This window comes from Chrysochloris asiatica, unplaced genomic scaffold, assembly GCF_000296735.1.
Source record: "Chrysochloris asiatica unplaced genomic scaffold, ChrAsi1.0 scaffold00039, whole genome shotgun sequence".
Lineage (NCBI taxonomy): Eukaryota > Metazoa > Chordata > Mammalia > Afrosoricida > Chrysochloridae > Chrysochloris > Chrysochloris asiatica.
This window is the reverse complement of record NW_006408557.1, coordinates 10952594-10972737: the sequence shown is the minus strand read 5'-3', so window position 1 is coordinate 10972737 and position 20144 is coordinate 10952594. Positions and strand designations below refer to the sequence as shown.

At 42.9% G+C, this 20144-nt stretch overlaps 1 protein-coding gene and 1 pseudogene across 1 annotated transcript in view; one reads left to right on the top strand and one right to left on the bottom strand.

Moving 5' to 3' along the window:
• The window catches only part of RALGAPA2 (Ral GTPase activating protein, alpha subunit 2 (catalytic)), a 535657-nt gene that overhangs the window by 54704 nt on the left and 460809 nt on the right, over positions 1 to 20144 (top strand). The window lies entirely within an intron of this gene.
• On the bottom strand, positions 16791 to 17218 carry LOC102815056 (annotated as a pseudogene).

Genomic DNA, 20144 nt, shown 5'->3' with positions numbered 1-20144 from the left:
CGGTTCCGACTCGATGGCACCTGACAACAACAATAGGGTTTCTGAGGAGTAGCTGGTGGGTTTTAACTGCCAACCTTATGATTAGCAGTCCAGTGCTTATCCTATAGTGTCATTCCAGGTCTCTCATTATAAATTGCAACCTTTTACACACCAATTGCTTTAGAATTTAAGCTTGGACCACTGGCAATATATAGTTTGCATTTTTGGATCTACATTCGTGAGTAAGGTTGACCTAAATGCCCCTTCCTCATACTCTTTTTTGACTGATTCTGTTACAAATAAGTCTGTTATCTAGCATTTCTTTTATTTTCTATATTATATAGCTTGTATAAGATTGGAGTAATCTATAATGTGATTTAGTCCTTTCTGTAAGAATCACTTCAAATGGTTTTTTTTTTTTTTTTAAGTTTTTACTGTGAATTGAGTGATGTTTACATGAGAGAGCATCAGTTTTACATCACTGTTTCATTGAAATGATTACAGTCTCTTCCGTGCATTGTCATTCAACAGAAATTGCTTCTTTTCCATCTATGGGTTTTTCTGTTTTTTTTTTTGTTTTTTTTTTTTGGGGGGGCGCAGTTAGTATATACACAGAGTCCTGGTTAATGCGTCAGACTGCAAAGCCGTTTGAATGGCAAGGTCGGCATTTCAAGCTCATCAGGTGCTCCTTGGAAACCCTATACAGGGTCGCTATGGGTCGGAACCAACTCAACAGCACTGAACAACAACAAGTATATACACAAAACACTCAGGAATATATACTCATTTAAACAACCAAAGGACACATTCTGCAAGCCTGCCTCCTGGCCGCCAGCACTCAGTCTTTCTCTTTCCATAAGTCTAGAGTCCTCAGCTGCTCTATCTCTTTGTCCTCATCTTTGCCTCCGTCCTTGATATCTCTGCTTCTCTTGATAGGGTCTCACATTCTACTCATGCTCTTCTCCCTTGATGGTCCTAGGGTCCTCTGTTTCTGGACTCTAAGATTAACTACTCCCCCATCTTTGTTACAAAACTTCTACCTTTACAGTTGTGACAGTTACAATTAGTCATGATAACAATTACTCACTGTTGAATCATAAGAATCTTATCTTCATCTCTTATCACCAGACCCATGTAGACAAGATGAAAACTATTCATTGGGGATTCTAACCCCCCACCCCCCCAAACACACACACACACTCTTATACTAAACTCCCTCTTGAAAACTTGTAAGCCAGTCACTTCGTGCCTTTATTGCCCCTCATTTTAGGTAGCCATTGTCTAAAGTGCCTGTCCCTATCTATTCTGTATACAGAGGGGATAGGATTGATACTTGATGTGAAGACTCCTTCCTTCTCAGTTGGTATGAGCTACTACATCCATAAGTATAGGTCAAGTTCATCAAATTGTAGCAATTTACACTTGTTTCCTTTATCAAAAAAAATATATTTTTTTGAATCTTCCTCCAGTCAAGTTCTGATCATCAAGCCATCAAGTCAAATGGGTACTGTCTGTAAGATTGGGCATTCTTGTCTGCCTCCCCTCACTTCCTATCAGCTGGATGCTTGACTCTCAGCTCTAGCCCTCTGTGTCTATGTCCTTGTCCATGGGCTTAGGTGTCCCCAGGTCTCACTACACTTCAGACCAACCAGCCCTTCCTCTTCTCTCTTTCATCTCTAGGTCAATGGTAGTCTAGGGAACATGGTTGAACATAGCCCATTTCTTCATTGCTGCGTTTCCCCTTCTTCCACTCACCAGTAGACTAACATGGTCGACAGCAAGCTTACATGCCTGCTCATGTGTTCCCTTCAAGTTTCAGTCTTGGAGGGGGGTTTGTCCTAAAGGGACTTGATTGCTTGCCTTGATGACTCCACAGTGAATAACTTGCTTGTTTTTGTAGTAGCCAATCATTCATTTATTCTTTTTTTTTTTTAATGTTTTATTATGAATTATGTGATAGTTTACATGGGAAAACATTAGCTTTACATTCATCCTGTCACATATCGTTTCATTGCCATGGGTATGAAATCCCCTCCATGCATCATCAACCAACCAAAGGGTATACCCTGCAAGCCTGCCCCCTAGTCATCAGCACACAGCCCCTCTCCTTCTGTGGGCCTAAAGTCCCCAGCCACTCCATCTCTCCATGTCATCGTCTCTGTCTCCATCTCTGGTGTCATTGCTTCTCTGGGTAGGGTCCTGCTCTCTGCTCTTCTCCCTTGATGATCCCAGGGACCTCCGCTCCTATACTGCAAAGTCAGTCACTCCCCTCCTTTGCTACAAAATGTTTACCTTTAAATTTCCAACCCACACAGTCAGTCCTGATAACAATTATTCACTATTGTATCACAAGAGACCTATCTGCATCTACTTTCATCAGCCCCACCCAGACAGATTTGATACTACTCAGTATAGATTCTACCTTCCTCCACACCCTCTGGATCTAGGCTCCCTCTTGAAAGCTTGTAAACCAGTTACTTCTTGCCTTTATAGCCACCCCCTTTTGGGTAGCCAGTTTCCAAGTTACCCAGCCCTGTTTCCCTATGTACCGATGGGGTGGGAATGATCCTTGCTGTAAAGATTTGTTCCCTCTTTTGAGCTACTGTATCCAAAGGAGCTCTGGTAACATAGTGGTTACGAATTGGGCTGCAAACCTTAAGGCCAGCAGTTCGAAACTACCGGTCGCTCCACAGGAGAAAGATGAGGCGTTCTGTTCCCGTAAAGATTTACAGCCTCGGAAACCCGTACAGGTTCACTATGGGTCAGAACTGACTCTATGGCACTTGACAACAATCCATAGGTGTAGGTCAAGGTCATCAAATTGTATCAGATTACTTTTTCCTCTTCTTTCTTCTAGTTGAGCTCTTATCATCCAGTCATTGAAGCCTGGTCAAAGTGGGTATTATCTGCAAGTATGGGTGTTCTTATGCATATGCCCTCTCTTCTTATCAGCTGGATGTGTTATGCCCAGAGTTCAGGGTCCCCAAAAACCACCCGAGGAGTCGATGCTGAAGCCGATGCAAGAGCACAAGGGTTGTTTATTCAAGCTTGAGCCAGGTCTCTAACGTTATCCGATGCAGCGGAATAGGGATAGAGCCCCGAGCTCCCTGGTGGTGGTGGTGGTGGGGGTTACAGATTTTTACAAACAGATTCAGGGGTCTTGTACCTAACTTCTCTAGGATTGGTTTACACTTGGTAAGGTATGGGATTACACAATTCGATTGGCCACTACCTATAGCTAGGATAGCTTCATTAGGATAAGGAAGACATTTGTTATGCTTGTTGTTGTTGTGAAGTGCCGTCGAGTCGGTTCCGACCCATAGCGACCCTGTACAGGGTTTCCAAGGGTGTAAATCTTTATGGGAGTAGAAAGCCTCATCTTTCTCCCACGGAGCGGCTGGTAGTTTCGAACTGCTGACCTTAAGGTTCGCAGCCCGATTCGTAACCACTACGCTACCAGAGCTCCTTGTTATGCTAGGACAGTTTAATTAGGGTAAGGAAGACATACATTATCTAGCCTTGGGTTTGTCAGGAGAGTTTATCTCTACTTTTATGGCTCGTAGGGGAAGGGGGTCATTTCCGTCTGGTACTAACTGACCAGGCACATTCCTGAAATAGGGAGACGTGCTTTAGCCTAAGTAGAAAATGGAGTTTTCTTCTTAGGGTCCCACAGATGCTCAAATTGGTGTTTTGTCTTTTAAATTTTAATGGAAATATTTTGAATCACTTTTTCAAATTCTTCAATAGTTTTAATATTATTTAGATTTTCTTTCTTCCATTCCTTTCCTTTCTCCTTCCCCTTCCTTTCCTTTCCGATTCAAGCTTGGTAAATTATATTTTTCAAATAATTTGTTCTTATCACTCTTATTTTAGTCTAATTATTGTTCCTCTAAACTTCTTTCTTGTGTGGTGGTATGGGTTACTGTGCTGGACTGCAAAGTTGGTGTGAACCCCAAGCTTGGCTGTTCAGACACACCAGCTGTTCTTAGGAAACCCTACACAGAGTTGCTATGGGTCACAACCGACTCGAAGGCACTTAACAACAATACAACAAACTTCTTACTGATAGTGATAAAGGATCTTTTCTTAGTCTGTAGTGTTCTGTAATTTTTCAGCAAAATGTGTAGCTGACGATTTCTTACCTGTTTGGCATATATGTGTTTTCTGTATCTTTGGATTAATTTCTTTTACAGTTCTAGAAAATTATCTGCTACTGTCTTCCCAAATATTGACTCTCTATTTCATTATTTCTGGCCATGTTTTCTAGGATTCGTATTTAAACTTTTTTTATATATCCCCCATCTCTTTTAAAGTTGTTTTATTCCTCCTTTCATGATCTCTTTGATGATTGGGTGACATGGTGGGTTAATGTGCTGGACTACAAAGTTGGTTTAAACTGCAAGGTCAGTAGTTCAAATTCACCAGGCTGCTCCTTGGAAACCCTATACAGGGTCTCTGTGAGTCAGAAGTGACTCGATGGCACTTAACAACATGATCTCTTTGTGTTGTATTTTGTAACATTTCCTCAGTTCATTTTTGTAGTTCACCAGTTCTCTTCATTTGGGTTTTATCTACTGCTCAACCAGTGTATTGAGTTGTGTCAGTGATATATATATATATATATATATATATTTTTTTTTTTTTTTTTCTTATTATAAAAGTTATTTGATTTGGCATTCATATGTGCCTAGTTGTCTTTTTTTTTTTAAGTTTTTATTTTGAGTTGAATTTACATGGGAGAACATTGGTTTTACACTCCTCATTTCATTGCAATGATTACAATCTCCTCTGTGCATCATCATTCAACAGTATATGCGTATATTCCCTCTGGGTTTTTTGGAGGTTGGGATGGGATGTATACAGAAACACTCAGGAATATATAATATTTAAATAACCAAAGGAGTCCTGGTATGGCACTGTGAGTTAATGCGCCAGACTGCAAAGCCGTTTGAACTGTAAGGTCGGCGGTTTAAGCTCACCAGCTGCTCCTTGGAAACCCTATACAGGGTCGCTGTGGGTCAGAATCGACTTGACGGCACTTAATAACAACAACAATAAACAATCAAAGGGCACATTCTGCAAGCCTGCCTCCTGGCTGACAGCAGTACCCAGCCCCTCTCTTTCCATAAGTCCAGAGTCCTCAGCTGCTCCCTTTCTCCATTGCCCTCATTTCTGCCTGCATCTCTGGTGTTGCTGCTCCCCTGGATAGGGTCCAACATTCCGCTCCTGCTTCTCCCTTGCTAGCCTAGGGTCCTCTGTTCCTTGAATCTAAGATTAACTACTCCCCTCTTTAAGTTACAAAACTTCTACTTTTACAGGTCTGACAGTCACAGTTTAGTCATGATAAGGATTATTCACTATCGATTCATAGGAATCTATCCCCGTCTCCTTTCACCAGACCCATCTATACAAGATGAAAGCTATTTCAGTAGGGATTCTACCTTTCCCCATACACTCTGAAATTAAATTCCCTCTTGAAACCTTGTAAGCCAGTCACTTCATGCCTTTATAGGCCACCCCCATGCCTAGTTATGTTTGATAGTCTTGATCCTTGTTCATTTTTACACATTTTAAGAAATTTCTTTAAAAATTTGTGTGATAATTCTAAACTCTGAAGATTTCAGTTGTCTTAATCCATTGGTTGTTTTCTGCTGTTTCTTACTCACAGTGGGTGGTTTATTGTCCTGCATATTTTGTGATATCGATTGAATTGAAAGAAATTTTTTGATGTTGGTTTCTTCCAAAGGTTTTGTGTTTATTTTTGTCAGGAGCCAAGTGGTGCATATGATCTGGGATCACTTTTTCTTCATTTGAAGGTCCTGGTATATTAACGGAATCTCAGCTTTAGTTCCCCAAACTGTCCTGGGAGTCTGGGTTAGGGGCTGGAGGTGACAGACTTCTGTAGATCCTCTTGTTGGTATTGGCGTGTGTTCTTTTAATCCTGAATTCCTTTTTTTTTTTTTCTGAATTCCTTTTTGTGGGAGAAAGATGAAACCGTTTCAGTTCCTGCAAAGATTTACAGCATTGGAAACCATATACAGGGTTACTATGGAGTCTTGATGTGGCCCTGTAGATTAAGTGCCAGACTGGTAACTGCTTGGTTGGCTATTCAAACCAGCCACTTCTTGCAACTTATACAGGGTTGCTGTGAGTCAGAACCAACTCAATGGTACTTGACAACAACACAACCTCAATACTTTGTTTGAAGTATGATTTCTTTGTTAAACACTTACTTAAACTCAACAACTTGTATATTTATGCCCCTGTGGACCAGGGAACTTTAACTCAAGGCTTAGAGTTTTACTGAAGTGCTTCTGGGCTATTTTATATGTTGCTATTGAGACAGGGAGTAAAGGAGGTGCAGAAATCAGGATTAAACATGCACCACTTGTTGACTAAATCCTTGTTGTTAAAACCTTGAGGACTATCAAGGCCTACACCCCTCCTTGCTTAAGCACTTGTGAAGATGTGTTCAGGGCACATAGTTGAGCATCCACATCCTGGGACATGCCATTAAGAAAGCCTACCCATAAAAATACCATATTTTACTCCCTTGTAAATTGGGACAGGACTCCTGGTGTGGCGCTGTTGCATCAGCACTGGACTGAGAACCACAAAATTGGCAGTTCAAACCCACCATCTGCTCCTGGGGAATCCTATATAGGGTTGCTGTGAGTCAGATCCAACTTGACAGCACTTAATAACAACAACAGGATGGGACATGTCATTAAGAAAAACCACTCATAAAACATATGCATCTTAATCCATGTAAAATAATCTACAAGTCCTGGTGTGGCACTGTGGGTTAATGGGCAGTTCAGTCTCACCAGCCGCTTCTTGGAAACGCTATACAGGGTCACTGTGGGTCAGAACCGACTCAACAGCACTTAACAGCAACAACAAGAAGGTAATTTGTAGGCTGGACTGGTTTTACTCAGTTTCCAAGGGATAACTTTAAATGACGGTCATCTGCTTGAGGCAGACAAGAACACCAGCTCCTGGGATCTCGAAGAACTACATATGAGTGACAACCCAGAGTAAGTTTTGTCTGCCTCTAGAGGCCTTTGGGGTAGAATCCATCTTGAAATGCTGAGCACACCCATTTAACACAGCCTCTCCTAATCTGGAGTTCTGGTATAGCGCTGTGGGCTGATGCGCTGGACTGCAGAGTCGTTGGAACAACAAGGTTGGTGGTTCAGGCTCACCACCCACTCCTTGGAAACCCTATACTGACTCAATGGCGCTTAACAACAACAACAATCTGGCCATTTTCTAGAAATCCCTGTGTACTCTTATGAATAAACATGATACCTTTCCCCCAAGAAAGCCTCTTTTTGGGGAGTCAGGGGTTAAACATTGCAATAAGCCCTCCTGTCTCAGCTTGCAAGACCCCTTCCTATAATAAACCTTTGTTTGTATGGAAATTTTGCCTTAGTTGACTATTCTTAATCTGAAGGCTAGAGTTCTCTTTCTGTACAGAGGGGAGAGGGATTACCTGAGCCTGACAAACTGACTAAACAGTTGCCAGGATTGAGTTCTTCTTGTGCCCTGGTGATCTGTCCCCTAACATTCTGTTCTGTGTTTTGGTTTCCAATGGAGTAAGCACGCCCCCTTTTTCTTTCTTTCCCTTTATTGTTTAGTGCTTTGTATTGAATTAAGAATCTGGTAGTGGTAGTGTTGTAAATTTCAGGGAAAGAGAGAAGCACCCTGTGGTACTGTTGTAAATTTCTATGGGACTGCAGCCTGTCCTTTCCACTCCAGGTTACTCAGCGGAGAGCTCAAACCTCATGCTGGTTTTTTTGCCTGATAATTTCTTTTTCAGCTCCTCCCTACTTCCCCAAGATTTGTGTCTGTCTTTGGAACTGTAAGCATGTGATTACTCGTGGAAGATTCCTGTGAATGTGAATTCCTGTGAATCTCATTGCTGTCTGTGAGCTGTGGGAACCTGTAGCTGGGTGACAAATCTTGAAATTTCAGATTTGTTACTTTTTAATTGTTTAATCAGACACCTTTGTCTTTTTCATAGGGTCTCTTATTTAGAAAACTTGTAGAAAACTTGGTGTTAGCAGGTGCAATTATCCATGGCATGCCCACAGCAGAGGAAGTAGGGATCTCTCCACACACTCAGTAGTCTGACTGATTCTTCACATCTGCAATCCAGCTGACAAAACATTTACTGCATACTGTAAGACAGAAGGTCAGAGGTTCTAACCAAAGGCAAGTCATAGCCATTGAGTAAAACACATGCCGTGGAGGGGGAGGCACTCAAAATAGCCCCCAGCAGGGGCCTCTCTCCCAGTTTGCAGTAGCATACTGTTCCCCCCCCCCCCCCCCAGGGCTTTCTTAGGCTTGTGTAGTCCAATGTAGGGACTACAGTGTTGCATAGACTTAACATGGGTCCCTCTGGAGATGGAGTGCTTTCCAGGAAGAAAAATCTGTAAGCTCTTGGGAGGGGTTGATTGGAACCATGGGGATAATTTAAAACCTACCTCTAGTCCTATTCCTCATGGGGTTAAGAAGCTAAACCAATGAGGACCTGTTTGCCTTACCCAGGAAAGGAGACAGTAGACTTCCCCTGGGCTAGATCCTGAAGCAGTGGCAAGAGAAGATTATTAGAGTTTCCAGGCATTGGCAAGGGGCAGTAGCTTGTAGCGATTACGATTATTTGGATTTTCATGGCCTCCTGCAGTCCCTGAGTGAGCCTTTGATATTCACTGACGCATTACAGAGCTTCTGGTAGTCTGCATGACCACTGTTGTAATGAGTATGTGTCCTGATGCAGCGTTTGCTCCAGGACTCCATCAATCCCTTCTACTAGCCCACCAACAGTGCTATTGAATGGAAGGTGAAAATGCCATGCAATGGCATGCAAAGACCATCTGCCCATTCCTGGACCTCATGTCCTGTGAAGTGAGTCTCTCAATCACTATCAATGTTAGTGGGGGTGCTGTAAGCTGCACAGAGCTAGGAAAGACCTCGGATAGTGGAGTACTGGGTAACCCGTTGATATGGGTATGCTTGTAATAGTCCAATGATTGTGTCTGCATATGTCAGGGTGAACTGACAATTGTCTGACATAGGGAGAACCTCTATGTCATCCACTTGCCACCATTTGGCTGGCATGTCCACGTAGTGTATTCTGCTCATCTGGAAGGGAATGGTCTTATGCTGGTCTAATGAGCTGCTAGGGTACTGCTGGCAAGCCTCCGTAGTTTGTTTCATGGAGAGGAGGAGGCCTATCTCCTTGGTGATGGCCCATAGTGTACATTGCCCTTCATGCCCTGTGTTTCTCTGTAGTCACCCAGCCACTTAATTTGCTGACACTTGCTGTATTGCACGTAGCCAGTCCGGTTGGTCAGCTTGAGCATTCCCCTGTGGGGAGGGAGGGCTATGGGCTGATGGTGCATAGAACACTGTAATGGCCATGACCTATGTGTGGACCCAAATGTCTTTCCACAGCTCCATTTCCCAGAGGGGCTACTGGGTAACTAACTGATGTTGATGTTCCCACTGTGTTAGTCATAATGTTAGTCCTCTGCATACTTCCTATCTGTCTGTGCGTAGGACTGTGGGGCTGGGCTTGTGCATGAATACTGTCCAGACAGCTTCAGCTTTGCCCACTGACTCCTCTGCCCCTTGCTCTTATCAATCCACATACCTTCCATAGTGGGTTGTATAGTCATTCAATCCACCGTGAGGGTTGCTTTGAGCTGAGGCGTCCATGCACTAGGCTTCCTTGGGTATCTGTTCAGAACCTTCAAATATGGGATTTTCTCGTGGAGTTGCCTCCATCATGGGCAGCTTGTGCTTTTCATCAGTGACACAGGTAACCAGTACGAAAATCTGGTGTGGTTCAGCACTCAAGGGGCTGATTAAGAGGATACTTACTTGCTACAAATACACATATCATTTGGCCAGTCTGCTGGATTGGACCCCACCCCTCACTGGGGCTTAGCAAAGTCCTTGACCTATCCCTGAGGTAGTGCATTCCTACTTTTACAGGAGTCCCTTTTGTGATGCCATTTGCGAGCTGTAAACTGTTGTGAATGGCACAAAGTTGCTTTTCTAAAGGGCTGTATTAGGTTTCTTTACCTTTCCATAGCTGAGACCACAATCCTAAGGGAATACTTCGACCTTATTGGCATTGCTACAGGCAACAGCCATACCCTTCTGGGTAGCTGGTGACATCTAATTCACAATCTTGCCCTACAGCTATGATCCCAAGAGCCCACACCTGCTGTACTGCTACTTTAGCTGCATTAAAGGACTGTTCAATCTCAGGAGTCCAGTCCCAAATGTTTCTTTTCTTTACTAGATGATACAGGAGCTGCAGAATCTATGCTAGATGAGGAATAAAGGGCCTCCAAAATCCCAGAATTCTTAGGTATGTTTGCAGTTCTTTCACTTTGGTAGGGCAGAGATAGCTTCGGGAACCACCTTTGTCTTACCTGACTACACAACACCCGAGAATTTGACAGATGATCCAGGGCCCTACAGTTTGGCATATTGATGGCTCATCCTCTGGAACTCATGTGTGACTAGTGTCTACTTGTTGAAGCAAGGGAAGAGAATCACAGGTTAGCATGACATCATTGATCTAATCGAACAGGTAGATCCTAGTGGACTTAACTACTTTTCTAGGTCCTGAACAACTAGCCCATGGCATACTGTGGGGCTTTGGAGATACCTCTGAGGGAGAGTGCTGAAAGTCTAGTGTTCCCAGCACCATTCCAAGGCAAACTATTCCTGGTTGTCAGAGTCAGTGGAGATAATAAAAAGGCATTGCGAGATCAAGCACAAAGTTAGAGGGTCTCAAGCATTTTCTAGTATCATTGAGGAGGGAAGCAGTATTGGTTACAGCTACATGAAGAGGGGTCACAACTTTATTAAGTTAGAGGTAGTTTATGGTCATATGCCATGATCCATCTGGCTTCTGCACTGGCCATACCAGGTTATTGAATGGACTGTGAGTAGGCCTAATAATCCCTTCTCTGGTAAGTTCGGCTATAGTGGCTGTGATCTTCTCGTGCTCTCCACATAAGTGGTATTGCTTGGTGTTAACCACTCTGCAGGGTCAGGGTAAGTGGAATGGTGTTCATTTTGCCCACCGCCAAATAATGGATTTTACCTTACAGACCTTAATCACAGCTGTCCTGTGGTTGTATCATCCCTCTCACTAGGTCTCTCCTTAGTATATATTTGGGGAGAGGAGAAATGTATACTTTATATTCCTTGGAGGGTAATGACCAGTCTGCAGAGTCAAACCCACTTAACATACCTTTAACTGTGCTGCTAAGTGAATATATCCATAAATAGCGCTCACTGGCCCCTGGAATTGGTGGATGTTTCCATGAACCAGGGCTAAAACAATTTAATTTTGGAAACCAATGAATAGCTAATTTTACATGGGGCCTCCAGTCCCTCAGTAGTCGCCATATCCAAGGGCTGGGGTAACCTTGGCCTACCCCTAGTCAAGGGAGATAGGCATTGCCCATGCCGAGAGTTTGAAAGGGGCAGTGGTTCCATCTACTCCTGCATTCCCACACCCAGACATTCCGGTGGCGTACTCTTTCAGTTTCACCCAGGTCAGCTATGGCTTGAGTAGCTCTGGACACTGGCTGTCCCACTGTAGGGCTCAGTATGGACACCAGGGTTCCATACCATTGATGAGAAGCCAATTGTAAAATGGCTTCATTCTGCCTGAGAGCAGCTCATTATCAGGGTCCTGATAATGTTCTGCATACACAGTATGCTTCATCCTAAGCTCTATAATCATTTCCTACATTCCTCCATAGCTGTCCTGCATACAGGGGAGGCTGCAATGTCTCCCTCATTTGGCCAGGCTTCCTTGCAGGCTGCAGTCACCCACACCAGGAGTGGTACTACCTGGTTCTAGTTGATTGCAGTGTAGAGATGCAGTCTCAATGCAAGCTGGGGGGTCACAGACTCCATCTTAGGCATTTCAAAGCCAATGAGGATTATCCCGTCTACCCCCGTGTCACATCAGCAGAGGAACGAAGCAGCTACATGCTCTTTTCATTTGTCTGTACTGAGTTGCCAGTTATACTAACTCATTGGGTGTGTAGTCGCTCATTGTTACGTGCTGCAAGCATTCAGAGACTGGCAGATCAGCAGGATCCACACTGACCCAGCGTGGCTTGTCAGTTTTAATGTTTGTAATCATAGTTGGCCATGCCTCAAGATGGCGGATCTCTATTTCTTCTTCCCAGTTCTCCCCTTCTGACACAGTTGATGATTCCAGCGGGTCCCACCGCTTGGGGTCCCAGTCCACTTTCATAAGAGCCCATACATGCTGTCAAGGCAGGCACTATCCTGTCACTTTGACTAGGTGGCAGGGGGTGGAGTCAGGTGGCTAGGGCTTCAGTGGTAATAATCTGCCTTATTTGAGTCTTTCATTCTGAGTTCTGTGCTTCTTCCCATGCAGCCATGTCTGCTTCTTTAGCAGCATGGACAGTGCATAGGGGAGGTCAGGCTATTGAGGTTACCGGCACCCTAGTGTCCTTCATAGTCTCACAAACCCCAATGCACTGTAGACGTTCCATCAATCCTTGCAGAGTTTTCGGGGCATCCCCAAGTCTGTAGCAACTGTGCTAAGGGACCAAACATGGAGGCCGATGGCCATCCCAGGATTTACCCTGTGTGGTCCCTTTTCCCTTCCAGTTCATCTTGGGAATGCTGGGTTTGTTTGTTTGTTTGGTCTCCTGGCTGACTCGCCAATTGTGTGGGTTTAAACCCAGAAGGGGAAATCCTTTTGCATATGTGGTTGCTGAGAGACCAAGAAAGTGATCAGGAGCCAGTCCAAGAGACATTAGTTTATTACAGAAAAGAAAAGAGGCAGTTTACAAATAGGAAAACTTACTAAATGAGACCAGAACAGTGGCTATTTCCAGTGACATCTACCTAGAGAGTCAAGATTTTTGGCATGAAGGAAATGGTATAGAATCTTCATATCATGGGGTATACAAGCTTCACAGGCTTCAGGGTAATTAAAGGTGGTATGTGGAACACAGAAAGGCAGGAAAACCACAAGGTGCAGGGCTGCCTGCTTCTTCCTAGAACCAAGAGTTTTGGTATGCATAGTGGGAGGAGAGGACTGTCTTCTGCTTCCTAGCATGTGTATAACTAAAGTATCTGTGAGATACAGGAAGCAGGGGAAAGGGATAGGACATACAGGTTGAGTTGACATTGTTGTTGCTGTTAAGTGCCGTCAAGTCAATTCCGACCCATAGCGACCCTGTATAGGGTTTCCAAGGAGCAGCTGATGAGCTTGAACCACCGACCTTGCAGTTCAAACGACTTTGCCGTTGGACGTATTAGCCCACAGAGTTGACATTAGGGTGGCCATTTTGGAGTGTTTGAGCTCTTTCCTTACACCTGTCCACCGCTTGTCCTGCAGTACCACGAAGGGAAATGTATTGGTGTGCCATTGCATTGGCTCCAACTCATAGTGACTCTGTATAGGGTTTCCAAAGCTGTCAGTCTTTATGGGAGCAGAAAGACTCATTTTTTTCCCACACAGCGACTGTTGGATTCAAACTGCTGCTCTTATGTTTAGCAGACCTAACCCACTGTGCTACCAGGGCTCCTTAAAAGGAAATATAAGACTGTTTAATCTTATTCTTAGAAGCATAGGTCCTGGTTTTCCCCCATGAGATTTACGTGACGTTTATTTAAAGAGTACTCTGTAAAAAAAAAAAATCATTTACTCTGATTAATAGACCTTTTAAAGTGACATTCACAAAAGTATAATTTTGCTTCTAGATAGTATTAAATTGGGGACTGCGGTGACTCCATACGATAAGCACTGGTCTGTGAACCACAAGGTCCGTTGTTTGAGCCCACCAGCCACTCTGTGGGAGAAAGACAAGGCTTTTTGTTCCTGTGAAGATTTAAAGCCTGAGAAACCCAATGTTGTTAAGTGTTGTCAAGTCAGTTACGACTCATAGCAACCCTTTTTAGGGCTTCCAAAGGGTGTCTGGTGGGTTTGAACTGCCAAACTTGTGGTTAGCAGTTCAGTGCTGACCCAGGAGCATGGAAAACCCTGTATAGGGTCACTATGAGCAGAAAGCCTCATCTTTCTCCCGCAGAACGGGAACAGTTGGTAGTTTCAAACTGCTGTCCCTGCGATTAGCAGCCCGATTTGTAACCACTACGCTACCAGAGTTCCTTAGGATAACTTTAAAGAAAGTTAAAAAGGCAAAATTTTCCTAAGGACAAAGTTGAGAAGGGAAAGATAGGAACGTCAGGGAGGAAGCAGGATAACTGTTGTTAACTGGAGGGGATTGCAGTCATTAAGATGAAACCAAGTGTATGACTTGTTGAATGTAAAACTGATGATCCGCTCTGTAAATCTTCACTTACTTCACAATAAAAAGTTCCAAAAAAAAAGAAGTCCTCCCAATTCAGTGTAAAAATGCCCTAGTGACTCAGCATGTTGATCATTGGGCTGCTAACTGGGGGATTCACAGTTTGAACCCACCAGCCGCTTCCTTTGAGAAAGATGAGGCTATTTGCTCCCCTGGAGATCCAGAATTTCAGCCCTGTTTGGCTCTATAGAGTTACCTTACCATGAGTGGAGCTAGACTGTAGCAGCAGGCTGATTAAGTGTAGTCATTGAAAAGAATCTTAAAAGAACAAATTTAGATTTAGAGAAGTGCATGTAAGTTTAAAAGAAACTTTGACATATCTAAAAAAACTTTTATTTGAAGTTATGGGGCTTCATAGTGCATGAGTATTCAAGGTCTAAAGTATATTAGTAATCTTGTAGAGCCAGTAGTAGAATAGGAAACTTAAACTGGCAGTTTAGACGGTGAAATTAATTGGTGAGATGAAAGTTTGACAAAAATTCTTGCTTGATATAATCAAGGTTTACTTGTATAAATCAAAGAATTAGGTTACTCATTGTTAAGAAAACATGTTTCTTGTCACCAGGTTAAAGACTTAATTTTATTCTTGTATAATACAGTGGAAATGGAAGAGAGAGCTGGACATTTAGTAGCTTATGTTTTCGAAGGAATTCCAAAGTGCATCACTAAAGTAAGTAGTGAGGCTAGGGAAGTCACCCACGGCTTGGAAGAGAATCCTGCAATTTTTCTTACTAAACCGACTGAAGTATTTAGAAACTACAATAACACTGGCCCTGAGAGCCAGAGGGAAAAGCCCTAATGGCAATGCATTTTATCACACAATCAGCACCAGATATTACAAATGTTACACAAATTAAAGGCTGGACTCCAAACTCCACTTTTCCCTTTAGCGCAGGAAGCCTTCAAGGTGGTAATCACAGAGACTTGGCAACTGAAGACAAAATGAAAAAGAAAGTCAGTTATTGGCATTCACTCTTAGGGCCCACCTCGAGGTAACTCACTTGGACTCTGGACACCTGAGTTTGAATACCCCAGTGACCAGCTTTGCGGAAAGTGTGACCATTAGAAGGCATAGCAGGACGACTGGTCGACTCTTCTTAAAAGCCCTGACCATCAGCCTTACTGCATAGGGTGATGGCCCTCCTGGAGGAAGACTTTGAGGAAGCCAACCACTGATGAGTCCCTAGAATTCATCTAGCCCCTGGTCAGGCAACCATCATCTTATCCATGGGGGAGCCAAGAGTTACATTTGACATGGAAGGTAAAGAGACTGAATTTGTTTTGGGCACAGGAGATACTTTCTGTGTTTTGAACTACCTGATAGTCCTCCTCTCCAAGCAGAACTGTGAATTACTGGATTGGATGGCAAACCAAAGGTGAGGAGGAAATTTACTCTCACCCCCTCTTATGTCTCCTGGGACTGCAATTGTTAATGCATTCCTTCCTCTGTGTCCCTGAGTGCCCACTTGCATTGTGCTGCCTTAAGTTTTTTTTAAAGTTTGGCAGAAAATGTTGATCATTTATAGTTAGAGCTACTCTCGCCCTCTCTCTTTTTAAAATGAAAATAAGAATATTTTATTTTTGACTTATCCAGCAGCTGACAACACTCTTGCCTTTTAAAGTCAACTTTGTTCCTTTCCGAGTCTTTTCCTTGGATAATGAACATAGCTAAATCGTAAACAGCTTTTAAAGCCTTTCTCCCAATCAGCCTTTGATCATGTGTCTTCACTGCAATGGCTTAGGAAGTAGCAGACTTTCTTTTCCTAAATTGTGCTTATTTCCTGTTGCAAGCCCAGAGGTGAGGAATGGATGACCCACACCAGCAGGCTTCAAGGTGTTGAGACTTTCGGGTCTGGCCTATGGAAGAAAAGTCTTCATTGGGGTGACAAATTAAGTTCTTGATGGCATGTATTCCAAATCCACCGTCTGTGACAGTCCAGGAAAATGATAAAAGTATCTGACTACCTGACAGTGATGTGCCCCACACTTTGCTCAGATAACCTTGGTTGCAACTGTTTTCTGTGGTGAGCTACTTCCCATGGTCTTTTGTAGTTTCAAAAACTACAAACACAATGAAATTAAAACATGAATTATTAAGAATAAAAATGAGATAGGGACCAAATACTATGTGATGTGGTAGGGTGAAGTAGTTAATAGCATAGTTTATTTGCAAATCACCTCACCTCACACCTCACCTTTCTCAAAGGCTAGAGATTTAGCAAGCCCAGAAAGCCATTGCAAACCTGCTGAAGGTACTGTGGTCTAACAGTCAAGTTTGAAATGCGAACCTAACCTAAAACCAAGTTGCATTGTCCTGCCCAGTGGAAGGCCATCTGTTTTCTGAAGTAGAATTTCTGTGTAGGCCATCATCCCAGGCTCTGGGAAGATGGTGTCAGGTGTGGTGCCACCAAGCATGTTCAGAGATTAATACTGAAAGCTTTGCTTTGTGTGGATATCCTCAAGAATCTGCTGCAGCTCCTCATTGTCAAATCACCCCTCCAGGCTTGGGATCAGAGCCTTGGCCTCCTCAGCAGTCTCAGGGCAAAGATTTGCCAAACAGGCCAAGTCAAACTTATGAAGCTTTTTCTGGAGCAACAAGCTGCGGACACTTGCAGCGTTCTCTCTGTTTTTGAAACAACTGAAGCGGGAAGTGTAAGTTAAAGTTTTCATGAAGACTTATGAAGTTCCTATTCATCCTCTGTACTCTCATTCTGTTGCTTTCTATGCTCTAGAAGCATATGAACTTCTGAATTTAGAAGTATCTCAGCGGTTTCAAAGTCTTTGGGAAAGATCAACTGCGAGGCGTCCTCCTCTATGTCTCTGGCCTGCGAATCATGGCCACCAGCTGCCATCGCAGGACAGTATTATACTCTGGATCAGTTAGAGCTACTCTTGTCTAAATTTTTTAAAATATTGACTTTGTTTGGTTTTATATTACTTTTATAATTTGTTCCTTTTTAAGAATATTATTACTGTGGGTTAATTGTGGTTTTGCCATCTACAATTGAAAAAAAAAAAAAGTGGAAGACAGACATGTGCAGCCTCCATGAACAAGCATGTTCTGAATTTGGTTAATACAAGAGGCAAATGTACTCTTTTTTTTTTAGAAACTCTGAGTCGTTTTAAGGCTGTCCCCTTGGATTGAAGCAATTTTACATTTATAGTCATGCAAGGTTTCCAGCCTATCCCAAATGAAGAGGTCTCAGAGATGCACAAAACATTAGATTGTTGCTCTGTCAAGCTGAGACATCCATCCATGTTCCTTTAAAGACTTATGAGTATAAAAATCTCTCAGGAGGAATTGAGACAGGGAGAAAAGGGGGTCCAAAAATCAGGTTTTATCATGAGCCACTTAATGACTAAAGTCTTGGGACTAAAACCTTGAGGAATGTTAAGTCCTGAGCCCCTCCTTGCAATTGTGAAGATGAGCAGACCATACTCAGGGCACATTAAAAAAGACCACCCATAAAAATTCCATGTTTTACTTCCTTGTCTGATGGGACATGACATTAAGAAAGACCATTCATAAAAATTCTGATTATTACTTCCTTGTAAGATGTTTTACACGCCAGAATGGTTTTACCCAGCTCCCTAGGCATAACTTTAAAGAATGGCCTTTCACTGTGGGCAGAGAAGAGCACCAACCCCTGGAAGGAACTCGAACTGGGATCATAAAGAACTATACACGAGTGACATCTCAGAATATGTTTTGTTTGCCCCCACCAGAGGCTTTGAAGAAATGCTGTACACACATGCAATTAGCATGACCCTTCCTAAACAGGAGATTTCCTGGAAATTCCTGTCCACACTATTCCTGTCTACCCCTACATAGGATAAGCACTTGACCACAAGGTCCAAACAACTCCTATAATAAACATGATTATCTTTTACAAAAGTTTTTATTGTGTATTGAATGAGTGAAAGCTTACAGGGCAGATCATCATTGTTAAATTCAACAAATCAATGTAATGATTACAATCCCCTTCATGCACCCTCAGCCAACAATATTTACCTCTGTTATTATTATTCTTTTTATGATGTACACATACCACATTGAAACATATATTTGTTTAAATGTCCAAAGGGAACATTTTGCAAGCCAGCCTTTAGCCTGCAGGCACAATGTGTTTCTCAATCGATGGGCCTATAATCTTCTGCTGCTCTGTCTCTCTATGCCATTGCCTCTGCCACCATCTCTGTTGTTATTGCTTTTCTATATAGGATCCCTTGCTCCTCTCATACTCTTCCCTCTTGATGGTCCTAGGGTCCTCTGTACCTAAAATGACAGATTAGCTGCTCCTCCCCTTTTAGTTGCACCTCTTCTACATTTACAGTTGTGAGTCACCATTAGACCTGATAACATAGAACTGCTAACAGTTACTCACAATTGAATCATAAAATCCTATCCCCTCATCACCAGACCCATCTGGACAAGAGGAAAACTATTCAGTAGTGTTTCTATCTTACTCCCCTTGTTCTGACACTAAGCACCCTCATGAAAGCTTGTAAGCCAGTCACTTCATGCCTTTATAGCCCCCAGTTTTGATAGGTGAAGTTTTAAATTGCCCATCCCTGTCAATCCAGTGTACTGAGGAGACATACTTGATATGAAGAATTCTTCCCTATTTGGTTGGAATTTTGGACATCTTCATCCATAAGCAAAGGTCCAGTTGATCAGGTTGTAGCAATTTATGTTTGCTCCCTGTATCTTACTTCTTTATCTTGCTTTGGATGAATTCTGGTTGGCAAGTTTTCCAAGCTAGGTCAAATGGGTATTGTCTGTAAGTTTGGGAGTTCTCGCATGCCTCCTCCCTCTTCAGACCAGCAGGCTGCTTCACTCTTAACTGCCCTTGGGCTCATGAATTCACAAGTCTCCCTGAACTTCAAACCAGCAGGTCCATCCTCTTCTGTCTCTCATCTCAAGGCCATCGGGTGTCTTTGGAATGTGGCCAAATTCAGCCCATATCTTCTTTGCTGCATTTTCCCCTTCCACTCACAAGTTGACCAGGATGGTTGCCAGCAAGCATACAAAACTGCTCATGTGAACCCATTGAGTTTCAGTCTTAGAAAAGGGTTTACTCTGATAGGTTGACTTTTTTTCCCTTGATGGTGAAGCTTCAAGGCAAACAGCTTGCTTGATATTGTTGTCACAGCCAGGCTGCTTTTTTTTTTCTTTCCTCTCCATTTCTTTCAAGAAGTATCTTCCGTTTCTCTAGTATGTGTATCTTTGCAATTGGGAATGTCTCACATCTGTAGGTTCTGGGTAGGGCTCAGGATTCTACCTAAGGCCCCATACTTCACAAAGACTTAACAGGAAGCCTGTTTCCCTGGGCACATGTGAGTCCCCTTTTAGATAATGGAGCCCTGTTGTTCCAAGTCTGTGCATACATCACAATCTACCTTTGTCCCATTTAGCCCATGTATACCTCCCAAAGTATTTCCCTATCATCCCCGTTCATCTGTCCCTCCCCATTCTTGTGCATTTTCCTTTCCCTCTCCCATGACCCAAGTTATGATATGTTTGTTCCCTAACATGTGAGTTCCTGACCCCTCCTTTCCAGCCCCTGGTGACCCTCAAATAATCTTTTAGTATGGAAATTGTTTCTTAAGTTTTTGCAATAATGGTCTTATGCAATATTTGTCTTTTTGTGCCTAATTTCAGTTAGTATATGTCCTCAAGTTTCATCCATGTTATGTATGAGGTCAGCTTCATCATTATTTTTCAAGGTAGCATGGTATTCAATTCTGTGTATGTACCAGAATTTGTTTATCCATTTG